General features: G+C 38.0%; 1 protein-coding gene across 2 annotated transcripts in view; it reads right to left on the minus strand.

Moving 5' to 3' along the window:
- frmpd3 (FERM and PDZ domain containing 3) overlaps positions 1 to 3,995 on the minus strand; it is a 193,763-nt gene extending 189,768 nt beyond the window's left edge. For both annotated transcript variants that reach the window (XM_055178404.2, XM_055178399.2), the window contains exon 1: positions 3,621 to 3,995. The gene's annotated coding sequence lies outside the window, so the exon portion shown is untranslated. The remainder of the gene's footprint in view (positions 1 to 3,620) is intronic.
- Between the last annotated feature and the right edge of the window lie 11,074 nt (positions 3,996 to 15,069).

The following is a 15,069-nucleotide window of genomic DNA, read 5'->3' on the forward strand; positions in this document are numbered from 1 at the left end:
AACAAATACATGAGGATTTGTGTTCGCACTTCGGACAGATGCGTGAGCGCGTGACCGTGAGAGGTACAGTGAGACAGACATGGATGAGAGAGTGCATGTATCTTTGCGCTCACCGTGAACAGAATGTTGACAAAACTTACAAAATAACAGTTTTCCGGTCACATAAAAGTCATGTGAGAACTGCTCAGAACTAAATGCTTAGCGTCCAATTTCTTAATTTTTTCGCTGACGAAAGCAGAGTCGTGGAGAGCCGCTTCCACATGGTTTCAGTGTTTTGGAGGGGGTCTGAAACGACGGGAGGGGGTGTGTCGCCCAGATTTACTCCCTCAGTCTGCATTTCCCCCAGACATACGTTCGTCTCCCACACAATATATGTAAAATTCAGCGAAATTTCGCGTTAATACTAGATTCCGTGTTAATCTGCCAATTCCGCGATTCCGTCCGCGATTCCGTGATCGCGGAAATTATAGGGCCCTACACATGTTATATTGCGCACTTTAAACACAATCAAAGCTTCAAAAACACAGAAAGAACGGGAGCTTTAATAAGTTTGAAAAGAAGATATTAAAAATGCCAACCTCATACAAACCTAAATTTGCACCACTTGTGCGAATGATTCATAATCTGTTAGTGTTTCATTATAGTAGTTGATTTACAGTTCCTTGCTTATTGTGGGATTTTTGAAAACATAACAAGTTAAAGGTTTGGGATTATTTCATTCAGCCAGATGTTGTGATGTTATTCTCAGAGTAGTAATTAACACTACAGGTATGGAATCTGATTTTAATGATTTTATAAATTGTGACACAAATTAAGACATTACTGTCACTGTAAGATTTTCTGAATAAAATAAAGGTCAAATGCAAATATATTGTTTGTTGTGTTAAGTACATTAAATATGTAAACAACAAGAATCAGGCTGCAATCACGAGGCCACCCATGATCTTTCATCAGTAAGAACATATGACAATGACTATGTATACATGTACACCAATGATGCCATCATTTCCAATAATCAGAGTAAGGACTTAATGATGTTTACATGACTGGTGCTACAGTAACCTCTTCACTCCTGTTTAAATGCAGTTTTTATTTTAATGCTGTTTAGAGCCCATCAGAAATTAGTCATCTGACTTTAAACAGTGTTCAGCGCATTTAAACATACATTTAAGTACAATGAATATGTGCATTCCCTTGAATTCAGACCCATGACCTGCGGTGTTGCTAAGGCCTTTGAACTACAGAACCTTGTTTATATACCCATCAACTGAGAAAAATGCATTTTGTCTCTATTATAGTGAACTGTCAGGGCTCTCAAGTTTGATCAAAAGTTTGGAGTGAGATTAGGGGAGGTATTTGCAGCAGTGGCCCATCGGCCTCACGTTCTCTCAAGATTTTGCTAGCAATTCAATTTTACCCATTGTTTATGACCAGCACAAATAGAAATTATAACAATTGGTAAGTCTGATAAAAGACAGACAAATTCAACTGAATAAACAAAAATTGTTTTGTATATATAAAAATTAAAATGTATCTAATTTAAAATGAAATCTGGCCCCAGACAAGACATCTGAACAGTGCAGGATTCATCTAGTCCTTTCATTAATTTAAGGAAGCCTCTAGTACTTTCCTTTGATTCAGGTAAACTAAGCTTCTGATTTCATGCCCTTACGAAAATTAACCACATGAAAATGAACCATGGTTTACAGTTAGAACAAAAAAACATGGTTATCGTAGTAAAACCATGGTTACCACAAAATAACCAGTTTTTTAACCAGCGTTGGTTTTTAAAAACCGTAGTTAAACCATAGTTACTGTAGAAAAACCATGGTTTTGCTAATAGTTATTAATACACCAAAAATGAAAACAGTTACTAAACTTTTCACAAAAAACATGGTTAATTTTCGTAACCCAACCCAACATCAGCTCCCATTGTCTTTGATCAAAGGCAAGTCCAGCAATCGTAAAATCAAAATGATGAAATAAAAAAGGTTTTATCCGCATTCTTCAGATCTTGCTCTTCCAACACACTCGTTGTGCATGCAAGCCACACATCCATGACAGGTGGATGACATGAAAGAAGAGCTATTTGAAATCAAACTTTTCTGTATGATTTCACAAATATTTCTTGCTTTACTTTGATGTTATGTGCATGTTGGTTTTTGCAGCTCTGCGTGCACCTAAAAACTAGAGACGGCTATAAACTCTGGGCAGAGAGAAGGTCCCTGTCTGCACTTCATCCATTGTTTAGGTATAGGTTGAATAGCTTATTTTCAGTGTGAGGTGTTGCGTGTGTCTCACAGCGAATGTGTGAGACTTGAGAGTCTTGTGTACTGTATTACGGCATCAACCAGCCACCCAAACCTCGACCCCACAGCAAATTCCCAGGTGTTATGACCATACTCAACAGCATGATGTATGTTTCATTAACAATGGCAGACAGCTCATTTTTTCAGACCCGAATCATCTCTGCATATACCATCTATAAGCAGATTCAATCTTGGAAATGCACGTCACTGTTATAGACTTTATTTGTCTTGTGGTATAACTGTAAATGGGTGTATGTTTAATATGCAGATCAATACAATTGCTACGTCAATCTGAATGTTGGCCAACCACTGCGTTAACAAGAAACAGGACCTTATTTACTGTAACAGTGAGGTCCTCGAGAGGCCGTATGATGGTTTAATCATTTTATATTAGATTACATTGGACATTGGAGAAAGTAAACAAGGAACTGAAGAGAGCTGAGTATACAGCGGGCATGATTGTGCAAAATAAAACTCGAATCACTTAGTCCTGCGTTCATATATTCTCAATGTTTAACAAACAAGATTTCCACTCTTCGCTGAACACACCATTAATCTTTACCAGACATTAACATTTCCCCTACAGCTTAATCGCCAACACAATCTAGCAATTCATCCAGCTTTAGATTTGCAGATGACTGCCTGATATTCATCTTTAAAAATCCACCATCGCTTTTCATGGTGAACACGCAAATGTAAACACTTGTGTGTACGCTTAATGCGCTAAATACTGTTATTTAGCTCATTAACACCGACTGGCTGCAGGGAGCTGAGATACAAAATACACACACGTGTGCATTTCCAACCAGCGCTGAACCTGCAGCTTAAAGATCCCCAAACCTCATCCCAACCCCCAGTCAACTGCAAAAGAAGCATGCACTCAGTCAATATCACAATTAATGCTTGCAAACTCAATATCCTTGTCCTGCAAACAGAAAGACTGGCAAAGGTGAATGGTGAAGCCACCAGATGATATGGTTGACATTCTTAGGTTGGTATACGCAAAGTTCCTGTTTATCGACAAGGTCCATGAGCTTTAAATTATGAGAAGACTATGGCTCATCTCACACCACCTTTCCAATCAAATACAGACACGTTCAATTCTTAAATTTTGTTCCTTTTAAATTGGCATTTAATCAAAGGCACGAGTTTTGACTACTGGATGTTTTCAAACTTAGCATCATCCCTCCAACATGCCAATCAAACAACAGTGCAGCTGCTTAAAAAAAGAGAGCCAAACAAAAATCCAGAAACCCATCAGATTCCATCTGAGGTTACACATGGTAAAGTAGATGGCAGCTTGAACCTTACCTGTATCTGAGAAAGCGTTTGTATGCATCAGCTGGTTTCAGTCTAACCAGTCGTGCCCTCCTATTTGGGCAGCTCGAAACCGTCGCACAGGTGGGGGTTCACAGAGAGCCTCCTGCAGACGCTTTTTACCGCTTGCCCATTCACCCAGGTCATTGCAGCTGGCCCCGGTGTGTTCGTGAGCGGACAGGGGGATGGGCAGACGTTGGGACCTTTCACATCTCTGACAGATCCCCGCAGTGCACGCTCACTCTCAGCTACTGCACGTAACTTTCCCCGGTATTCTCCACCTCGCGGGGTTTGCATGCATTTCCCTTCCTTTTGTGAGATCCGATGAGTGTGGCTGCGATGCAGAGAGGGATGGAGCGCGAATGCAGGAGAGAGAGAGAGAGAGAGACAGAGAGAAAGGGAGGGAGGGCGCAGAAGAGAGATGCTTCATTTATTGGCATAAATCAGGAGAGGAGAAAAGAGGAGGGTCTTTGGAGAGATTACATGTCAGTCACGTCCACATGTGGCTGTGTGCAAGTGTAGATCTCAGGAGAGACGTTCTGGACATATGTGACTATAGGAAATGCTGCTTTGACATCACTACAGTATGTGCTGGGTTTCCCTGCCTGCACTTATGTTTGTACTAACAGAACTCATATAAACTGGACAATTAATCACACATGCAAGAAATGCGCTGAGGTTGTCTGCATCTCCCCAGGTGAGCACTTACATTAAAGACTACCGCAGGAAACATTGAAAGGAAGCAGAGGATCATGCTGGCTGCTCTTTAAAAATCTCTTGGGAGAGGAGTCGATTCATAAAAAAAGAGTTGTTAATCAAATAAATAACCCAGCATAGTCTGCAGTGCAAAAACCCAGACCAGTGCATGATAGTGGAGTTATAATACTGCTGTTGACCATTTGTACTGGACCTTAAAGGGTCAAAACGAAACAATCTTGACACATTTTTCGTCCATTATGTGCCATATTTCAGGTATTCGGTGAAGATAAAGGTAGGGCAGGACATTTTAATCTACACAGGCTTATTGAAATAACGCACCTCCAAAAACGCTGTCTCCATTTCTGCATAATCTGATATATGTTGCTCCTGGTACTATACACTAGACGCACTGGAGGCATTTGTTTTTTTTCCTGTTTCTTTCAAGGTTACAAAGCAGACAATACTGAAAATTATTGGTGTATATTCTTTAGTTCATGCTTGTGTGACTGTGGCGGATACACGTCTTATGTCGTCACTGTCAGGATTGATCATGTTTTAGTCGGCTGCATTTTATTACAATTACACGACAAAGACGAAGTCGCTTGGGTATGACCATTAATAAGTACCAAACTACACAAATCTAATTAAAGACAAGCAGGTTTTAATTTGTGTATTTGTCTGCTTCATAACTTTGAAGATTTCCGTGTCCAAATTTTGCAGGGATTTTCAAACCTGTCCTGGAGGACCACTACTTACTTAGTCATTTAGCTGACACTTTTATCCAAAGCGACTTACAATTGTTGCTATATATGTCAGAGGTCGCCTCTGGAGCAACTAGGGGTTAAGTGTCTTGCTCAGGGACACAATGGTATGTCACAGTGGATTTGAACCCGGGTCTCTCACACCAAAGCGTGTGTCTTATCCACTGCGCCATCACCACCCTGCGCCATCATGCTGAAGGTCAAGTTTAGTCATATAATAATCTAATGGTATATATATTAGGGTTGTGACGATAGACGATAGTATCGTGTACAGATGATCGTCAGAAATATTGCTAATATTGGGCTTTCATGGCAATGGTTATTATTATCATCATAGTTTCACATTAACATGCGCATTGCATGCTTTTCCTTACATGAGAGGGTTTGTGGGCTGTACGAAAGTGCTTGTAATGCATGCAGATTTCTTCTCGCACGCATGTGGACTCAATGCGTGTGTCTAGGACTTTTGCTCAAACCTGAATCCACGCGGCATGGACTCATTCTAGCACATGAACTTGTAATATGTGCGGCTCTGACATTTGCACTAGAGAGGTTGTTAGGCGCGCAGAGGGTTAAAACCAGCGAGTTTGTTGTTCCCACTCCCTGGCACGCAGGAAATTTAAGAGTGCCTGGACTTAATGATGCGATTAATGGCAGTTTTAAGGTTGCGGTCATGATAGTGTTGCCCTTGATTTATTTTTGTCCACCAATTAAAGAGCACCTAGGTCATTGCTAAAAACAATGTTATTTTGTGTATTTGGTATAATACAATCTGTTCACATGGTTTATGGTTAAAAAACACATAATGTACATTTTTGCTCTGTGTCCCTGAATGGTCAGCTAATCTGAATGTTGTGATTGGTCTGAATACCTCTGACATCGGCAGGAAATGTGACACTTCTTACCAAATTTGAAAGATTCGGTTGCTAACAGGAGTTAACTTACCGGCTGTGAGTTAAAGCGGGAGGAATTATAATAATGCCGGTCTTGTCTACATCACCAATCCCAGGAAGTAAACTGTTGCTTACAAAACGTGTGTTTGTTTTAGTCCAAGAAAAGAGATTAACATTGGAGATGATAACATCTAATACATACTTTCACACCAAAGAAAATGTAAAAACATGAATCAGAAAATAGGTGCTCTTTAAGTGACTTGTCATAAATATGTAAAAGTTAACAAATAAATAAATGAGTAAACTAATGCCCTGCCCCCCGATACTATCGTGTATCGATGATCTCACAGACTGACGATAGGACAATCTCAAAATGGAGCAGATCGTCCAACAATAATATAATATATATGCTCAGAAATGTACAAAATATCTTCTCTTTTTATTTATTTTATTTTATTTGCTGTTTACTATTATTACACGGCTCTTTAAAATGCTTGATTCTGATTGGCCAATCACAACATGCCAAGGTATGTTATGCACAAAACTATTAACACACAGTAACGTGGATGATGACAATCATTTTGACAGGTACAGTTTTTAATTACACACAATTACACACATATGAGGTTATATTTACAAATGATTAAACCAAGTAGTGTGTTCGTGACATTTGAACATCTTACCTTAAAGCCAAAAGTAAACAGGTTTTTCCTGCGGAAGGTCTGCATTTGTTAAATATGAGCAAATAAAATATTTCACATCAATATTTTATGCTTCTTAACTTACTTATGATGTAAATAGCTGTGTAATAAGCTGGATAATGTACAGGCAGCAGGTTGTTATCGCAAAATAAGCCCCTTCAGTGTAATGCAAGACCCTTTGAGCTGGGTTCTGATCACACTGTCGGGGTTTATTTCTGCGATAACAACCTGCTGCCTGTACATTATCACTTACATAACCAATAGCGTAATTAACATACTGTAAGCCCAAAACGTTAGAAGTGGAGCTGGATATTGGTCTTTAGGAATTACATGAACGCCCGAATCGTTGAAAATAAGGGATGTAGGATAAGAAAGTTGAAAGGGCCAGGTTTAGATTTTGGGTTAACAAGAAATCCGAGAGTAAAATCAAGAGGGTGAGTTTGAAGGCTAATGAGAGCAGAAGAGATGAGAACGTGAGGGACAAACACAAAACAGGAGACATTCACAGCGAGCATGTGTCTGAATACCAAACAGCTTACCCAACTCTCCCTGTGAATGAAAACATTCCCCTGTCAGCCTTCAGATTGAGCCGAGTTGTTGCCAGGGCAATACTTGCAGAGCCGTTTGCATTTTCACCGGCTAATAGCGTTAACATGACTGTGTTTTTTAAATTGACAGAAATATGAGGAATTGAAGGTTCTGCATCAGTTGCTTTTATTCGGCTCGTCAGACTTGGCTGATGAAGGATAAACTTTAATGTCTCGTGTGCTGTCATTCTTACACTGTAAATAAAGCTTGTATTTGATGGGATGTGAGAAATAATTTTCTTTCCAAGGACAACAGTGGAAGTCATTTCTTATTTCATTTAAACGCTACTGACGAACAGAATTTTACATTACCTTAAGATATCTTTCTTAAGAGGACCTTGAACACAAATGATGATGAATTAATGAAAGTTTACTGTTCTTTGTGCTTTCAAAAAAGCATTTTCCATCAGATGTATTTTGGTACCTGGAAATGAGATAGATGCAAGCTCCTCACCACATCATGATTCCGATTTACCCTTCCGTTATAGACATAGGTGCAAGCCTTTCTTGCCATCTTCTACAATTGCCTTTGTCTGTTGAGAAATAGCCACAGCCAACATTTGTGTTCAGGTCAAAACAATATGTCTGTAGGCTCAGCTTTAAATCAGTAGTGTCAAATCCAAGACTAAATCTAAGAGGGAGAGTAATAACAAAGAATAACACAACACAACCGGGTATAAATGATGGCTTAGATCAGCAAGGTGAAAAAGCTAGACTTTTTCATCAAAAAGTATTTGTGAGCGATCATATAAAAACAACAGGAGTTCTTGGAACTGTTGAAACTCTGCCATCTTTGGTGGTAAGATTTCCCCAGGGTCAGGCAAGTTTAAAGTAAGAGATAAATGTGTTAAACATGAATTCCCTGTGGGTTGACAGAAGCTGATTTTAAATAGTCTGCGAGTCTGTAATCTTCGAATGTCATGAATGGGTACTAGACACTTTCTAACTAATGTCTCCACTTGTCAAATGCTTAAATGATGGCCAATGTCTTGCTGCTGACAAATGCAAAATAAGTATTTCACCGAATGCCAGTTCATAAAAGCCTTCCTTGTAGCAACATTGCTCCACTTACAAATTCAGATACGGCTACACCAGCAATATTGCATAATTAAGAAGTTTAGTTTGGGGTGTACGGACACTAAATGTTTGGTATAGGAATGCTCCGATCGATCGGCCGATAATGCTTGCTATGTTTCTCAATGAATTACGGTGAAATGCCGCTATATCCAAAAGCCAGGAGGCGCTCTCGTGCAGAAACTCAAAATGCGCTGTAGATGAAGAACAATACACAGGCAGCTGTGATGACACGCAGCTCCATGAAATGGCTGAAGGATATATTTATATTATATATATGGCTGTTCTTCAAACCTTTTCAGGTATTTTCATGATAATAAAGAATATGTTTAATAATTATGTTTGACGGGTGTTACTTTTTCAAATGCATGTTATAAATGACTCAAACTAACAGTGATTTTAGATCGATAAGGACTTACTGATCAAAAGCCGTAGTACATGAAATAGCTGTAATAAGATCAGCTGTCTGATTCAGAATAGTGATCGGCCACGTATTATTAGTGGAGATCGGCATTGATCGGAGCATCCCTAGTTTGGTCTGAAACCCATTTGGTATTACACAGTACTGCAAAGAGTCTTGTGTATGAGATCTTGAGTTGAATGAACATCATTACTAGGTTTAAAGAGACCGTTCACCAGCAGCTAATGAGGAGAAACGTAGGGAATAAGGGACACTGCTAATGAGAGGAATCGGTTCTTTAGCAGATGTGACTCAAACCCCAGCCTTTCCCAATGTGCTACCTAGGAGAGCATTTGTCCTTCACATATACTACCTTTTTATTTTATTTTTTGAGCTCAGGCCAAATTATTGCCATCCCTCTCACTTTTCTTTTACTTCCATTGAATAGGCCAACCATTTTAGGGAGCCAGATGTGAGCGTTTTGATCTTACTGCCTGAGAAAGATCTGATGGACATTTGGCAATGCTCCGGTGCCAATGTTGGTCACACACTGTAGACTACAGACCTACTTCTCTCCCTAAAGCATCATTAAGACGCTTAAAGACTGGCCATTATACAGCTGTAATCCCTGGTAATAGATCATCCGGACCAACAGCAGGAAGCATGCCAGATGTAGACAATTTCATAATCTGCATGCTCCACAGGATGTGCTCAACAACTTTTCCAGCACCTTGAAAACAACTTTGCCTTTGTGGCTTGGGTGCAGTCTCAAGCAATGGATGTCAATGTCACCACTCTGTGCTTGTAACTATGGAAACAGATGGCCAATTGCCTGGACCTCTAGCGGGAAGATTGGGAAATTCCAGAATCAAACACTACTGGGAAATTAATGTGTAGATTTCAGAGAACTTATTGTTAGTTTTTTAAAATGCATGTTTAGTCTTCTATTAAATGAAGAGTTCACTGAAAATAAAAATGACCTCATATTTCACTTTAACTCTTTCCCCACCAGCATTTTTCATGATTTTCACAAATGTTTAATGCCTTCCAGAAAATGCTCCTTTTTAAATATATAAACATACGTGAATATATGAAATAAAAGAACAGACCCTCTGCTTTCAAACAAAAAAATCAGTTTCATCCTACCTTCATGTGTTCTGTTTTTATCACCTCTCAAATATGTGTAAGTTTCATCAAAAACACCAAATTTTGAGCAAAAAGCTGAGATAATTCCATTTTTGTGAAGGACTTTTGATAGAGATCAGATGCAGAGCGATCTTTAAAACATACATGGACATACAGCTGTTCGCCCTAGTTTACTTCCGGTTTTTATAAGTTGCCGAAGATAATAGCGGTATTGCAGATTGACGAGATAACTCATCAATGGCAGGGAAAGAGTTAATGCCATCCTAAGTGTCTTCATTATGTCTTTTTTAAAGGTCCCATTCTTTCTGTGTTTTCGAAGCTTTGATTGTGTTTACAGTGCGCAATATAACACTGTAAAATGTGGTATTTTTCACACAATTTACTTATCTGTATACCAGTGTTTTCAATGAAAAACGTAACGAGTTCTGATTGTGTAGTTTGTTTAGTGTGTTGTAATTTCAATAGCAGCTTAGCTTGCCGTTAGCATAGCAGGCGACTGACGTATTTCTGTGGGTGGAGTTTAGTCAAAAAAACGGTTCTACTGACGTCATTAAAGCAGGAAGTAGAGGAAACCGGCCGTTCGCTGTAGTCCTTGAAAGGGGAATTCTGTTAAAGAAAATATATTGCCTGACAGTGAACTTTGAGCTTTATCATTTTACAGGTATTATTTATGCTATTATAGCAACACTACACACTAACTAGGGTTTAAAAAATGGGATCAGAAAGAACATGACCTTTAAAGCAAAACAATAGGTTTGTGGAATAAAGTGATTTGTATTTTGAGCATATTTACTGTAGTGATCTAGCCTGGGTTTCATTTATTCACGCTGCAAGTCTAGCAGTGCAACTATGGCCCTTTTTTGCCCTTGAAATAGGGAACCAATCACAGAACGGGGAGGGGGCAGCAAGATGATGAGGACAACGTTTTGTTATTTGTTTTGTTAATGCAGCCTTAGACAGTGTTCTGAATAGTTTAACGAAAGTTTATTTAAAACAATTTAAACAATTTCATATCCAAGAAGGATGTTTATATATGGCAAGACATGATAGCCACAGAGTTTTATAGGACCAACCTGCTAGGCATCGTCGTCGACGAAGTCCAATTAACTTATAAATGGTAAGTGGTATTTATTAATATCATATTGTCATTATGCCTGTACTGTGGTTGTCACGGTGCCACTAAAATGTGTTTGCTTTTCAATATCAATATACAACTACCGGTTCAGTTGCATAGCTTTCAGCTGTGTGCACACAAACCGATAAAAGTCGTTTACGTTTGAATATATGGTGCTCTACATATGTCATCTGCTATAATTGAAACGATTGACTATGAGCATTTGATAGATATTCGTAGCGCCCTATAAATGGCTCTGGGCATGCGTAAACCACGCCTTAAATACGAGAAAATGAGCATATGGTTCCCAGACCACGTCTCATTCTCTATGAGACTGGTCTGGTGTTAGTCAGACTAGTAGTGATCAGCACATCATGTTTGTACTTATATTTTTTTTATTATTGACTTTGCTGACTCTACTAACTTCAAACAGGCAAAGCTACATGAAAAATAGCAGCACACTGGCTGTCGGTAGTTAAGGTGATCATTAGTCCACGGCTCACGTGACTGCGGGTTTCATCGCGATGCAAATTACAGCTAGTCAGGAGACATGTGAAACCAATGTGTGTACATTTAATCCTAAATACAAAATTGACTTAGTGGGTTAATGACATCCCACAGGAAACCTTTATCTAACAAATACTAGTAAATATTTGGGGTTATATATTAATCTTTGGGCGGTCAGATCTAATATGACATCTCTGGTAGATTGACAAAATGATTGATTAATGGTTCAGTCACTGAGCGTATCATCAGCAAATGCTGCCTGGATTAAAGCACTGTGGCAGTAGCTGGGTTTTCATCCAAACATGAAGCGAATCTTTTAAAAAATTCACAAATAAAGTAAAGCTAACAAATGTGAATTAGGTTTGAGCGAATAACGGTGGTTTAAGTAACCTAGTAACCAACAGTAAACAAAACAAGGTTGGTAAAGACAACAGCTGTGTCCCAGTTCGAAGGCGGCAACCTTCTAATGCTGTATTCTAAGAACGATTGCGTCACTGCAGCGTGACTGAAGGCTAGTAAAGCCGTCCCATTTCGAAGCATGCTTAAAATGAAGCCTCAAAATGCGTCCTTATTTCTTCATGCTGCTAAGAATAGAACAAATGGATCCTTCCCAGCTGAGGCTATCCCAAGATTCATTGCGCCACTGTAACGGCTGAATGTACTGGCTGGATATTTTAAAATAAACTATTAAAACCTTTATTAAATAAAAGTGTGTATTTAGCAGAAAAAAGTTTTTTTGTCACTGCTTTAGTATTATAAGTTATGTTTTGTGTTAATATTATTTTGTTTGTGTTGCGTATTTTTCTAAGGTTGATTAATTTGATATACTGTTGAATAGTTTAATCTACATCAACGTGTCATATTTTGTAAAATAGAATTAATATTTTCTGATTCCATATTTATTTTAATAAGTCAGAAACGTGTCCGGTGGGCGCATACAGCAGGTGACGCACATTATGGATCCCCGAAGGCTAGACCGTCTCATTTCAGTCTTCTTTGTGGACTTCGGAGGCTGCACCCTTCAAAGACAGAGTGCTTGCCTTCTGAAGTCACATCCTTAAGAGGTCACAGCCTTTGAATTGGGACACAGCTTATATCAGCGTAAACAGCTAGCCGTCAGTCCTGTGCGTTTAATTTTTGCTACGTCAGAATTTATTCGGCAAATGCATTTCCATCTCATATTATTCACATTCACTCTTAAGCGAGCGTAAAAAACGTTTTTGCGCATTAAGTTTTTATTTTATTTGAATTTTGGCGTTTTCATCACTGGTTTTTGATGCGATACTTAAAAATGCGCATAAAACCATGGTGATGGAAACATGGCCACTGACTTTCTGTCTATTGTCATGGGCATAGTGCTAAAAATAGCCTGCTGATTCCAGCCAGTCAAAGCTTACAGAGCAGACAGCTATGACATGGTACAGAAATATTAAAATGGTCTGAAAAGTCTGCAATAAAATCTGAGGTCTGAGATCATTTGTGATATTTCAAAATAAAACAGAATCATCCTGCACATGATGCTACATAGTTTTGTTCAGAGCTGCTTTACATTTGACATAAACTGACTTACATTAACACATTTTGAAGATGCTTTAATCTGAAGCGATTCAATTTATACTTTATTTGTTGGTCAGTATGTGTGTTTAGGAATTAAAACTTCATGTGCTAGGCACATCATGTTTTCCAAAAAAATAGTAACTTATATTCATTCATATTCATATTCATTCATTCATTGTTTAATTTGTGCAACAACATTTATATTTATTGTCGTCACATAAATGGTGGAGAGCACAATTTATGTAAGTCTGTCATATTAACCAAAACTATTAAGCATAATTTAAGAGTTTGTAAAACCCTTTAATGCTGGTTTGTTTACATAATGACACTTTTGTTTTTTTATCAGAGGCATAAGTATTTTATCTGTACTTTATCAGAATTTTTATTTGGCAAACTTTTGCTTCACAATATTCCTGTGCATGTACTGTACTACAAGTTGTTGTTTTTTATCTTTACAATTTCAGTACATTGAAAATATAGTACTTATCAACATTAAGAAAAGTTATTGAGTTTAATTGAGTATAACTTTTAGAAAGCACATTTTTACTGTGAAAGTAATTAAGTACTAAATTTATTAAATAGTTAAGCTTTAGTCCAGGGGAAATGAAAATTACCCCATGATTTACTCAACCTAAACACTTTAAAGGTACAAAGCTTTCACTGGGGCAGTACCCTTTAGAAAAGGTCCTAATATGTACCATATAGGTACAAATATGTATCTTTGAACTGCCGTTACTGTATGTACCTTTGAAGTTCTAATATGCACTCTTTGGGTACAAAGGCGTACCTTTTTGAAAGGGTACTGTCCCAGTTATAACTTTTGTACCTTTATTTTTGAAAGTGAAGCCATGACCATCTTCTTTCAGTTGAAAACAATCAAAATTATATTGAAAAATTTATAACCGTAGTAAACTTCTGACTTTGAAGCCCAAATGTGCATCCGTCCTTCACAGACGTAATCCACATCATTTCTTCTTTTCCATAAAATGTTATAAATGATAATAACTAGCTTTCGTTGGCAGCCAATGTGATTCGATTTTGTTCGTCTGAAATAAGATGGTCATCTCAGATGGCTTAAGGGTTAGTAAATCATAGGGTAATTTTCATTATAGACCAAAGTATCCCTTTAAGTATTAAATGAAATGTATTCCATTTAAATTATGAAATGCATTTAAAAGTATGATATTATGCTTCAGAATTTGGTGAAGTAAAAGAAAAACACTCGGATAAAGTACATCTAGCTGCGTGTTTCATTTAATTGGTCTGCAGTGCTAAAAAATATTGCAAAAGCAGAAATAAAAGCCAAACCTGAGAAAATGGCACCATCAGGAGGATATTAGTACACACTTCCAAAATACTTCATCATTCTGAAACACTGTAACCTAAAATGCTTGCTTTAAGGCTTAAATGGCTGCATGGGGATTAAATTCTGCAATTGTAATGGGTTTCAATGAGCAATTTGTTGTGTACTCTGTACTACTTGTAACTATTTTGTGTTCTTGGTTTAAAATAGATTTATAAAAAAAATAATGATTTAATATTAAACTTCCAACAGAAATGTATTCTTTTTGCATTATATAAACATCTCATTGCTGTTATGTATTCATATTCACACTGACACCAAGTGCCACCATACTGGAGGTAGTTCTACTAATAAAGGCAATAAAAATAATAATCATTATCAATTATTATTAAACATTTAAGTATATCTAATGAAAACATCTCGCACACTATTCCTGTTACTAGACACACAGTGCGGTACTATAACACTGTAGCTCAAGTCACATGTGCAAATCAAACCAAACAGGAGGAGGGGAAATATAAAAATGTCCAGACAAGATGTTCCTGTTGGATGAAACAAACAGCAGTGACCCACAGCTCCCATACACAGATTGAGGATAAACATCAAGCGTGAACATACACCGGTGTTGCAGAGAGAGAGAGAGAGAGAAAGAGGGAGCTCAGGGCGGCCACAGTGCAATGAAGCAGCAGCCTCAAAACAAC

Source organism: Misgurnus anguillicaudatus, chromosome 16 (genome assembly GCF_027580225.2).
Source record: "Misgurnus anguillicaudatus chromosome 16, ASM2758022v2, whole genome shotgun sequence".
In the NCBI taxonomy this organism is placed as follows: domain Eukaryota; kingdom Metazoa; phylum Chordata; class Actinopteri; order Cypriniformes; family Cobitidae; genus Misgurnus; species Misgurnus anguillicaudatus.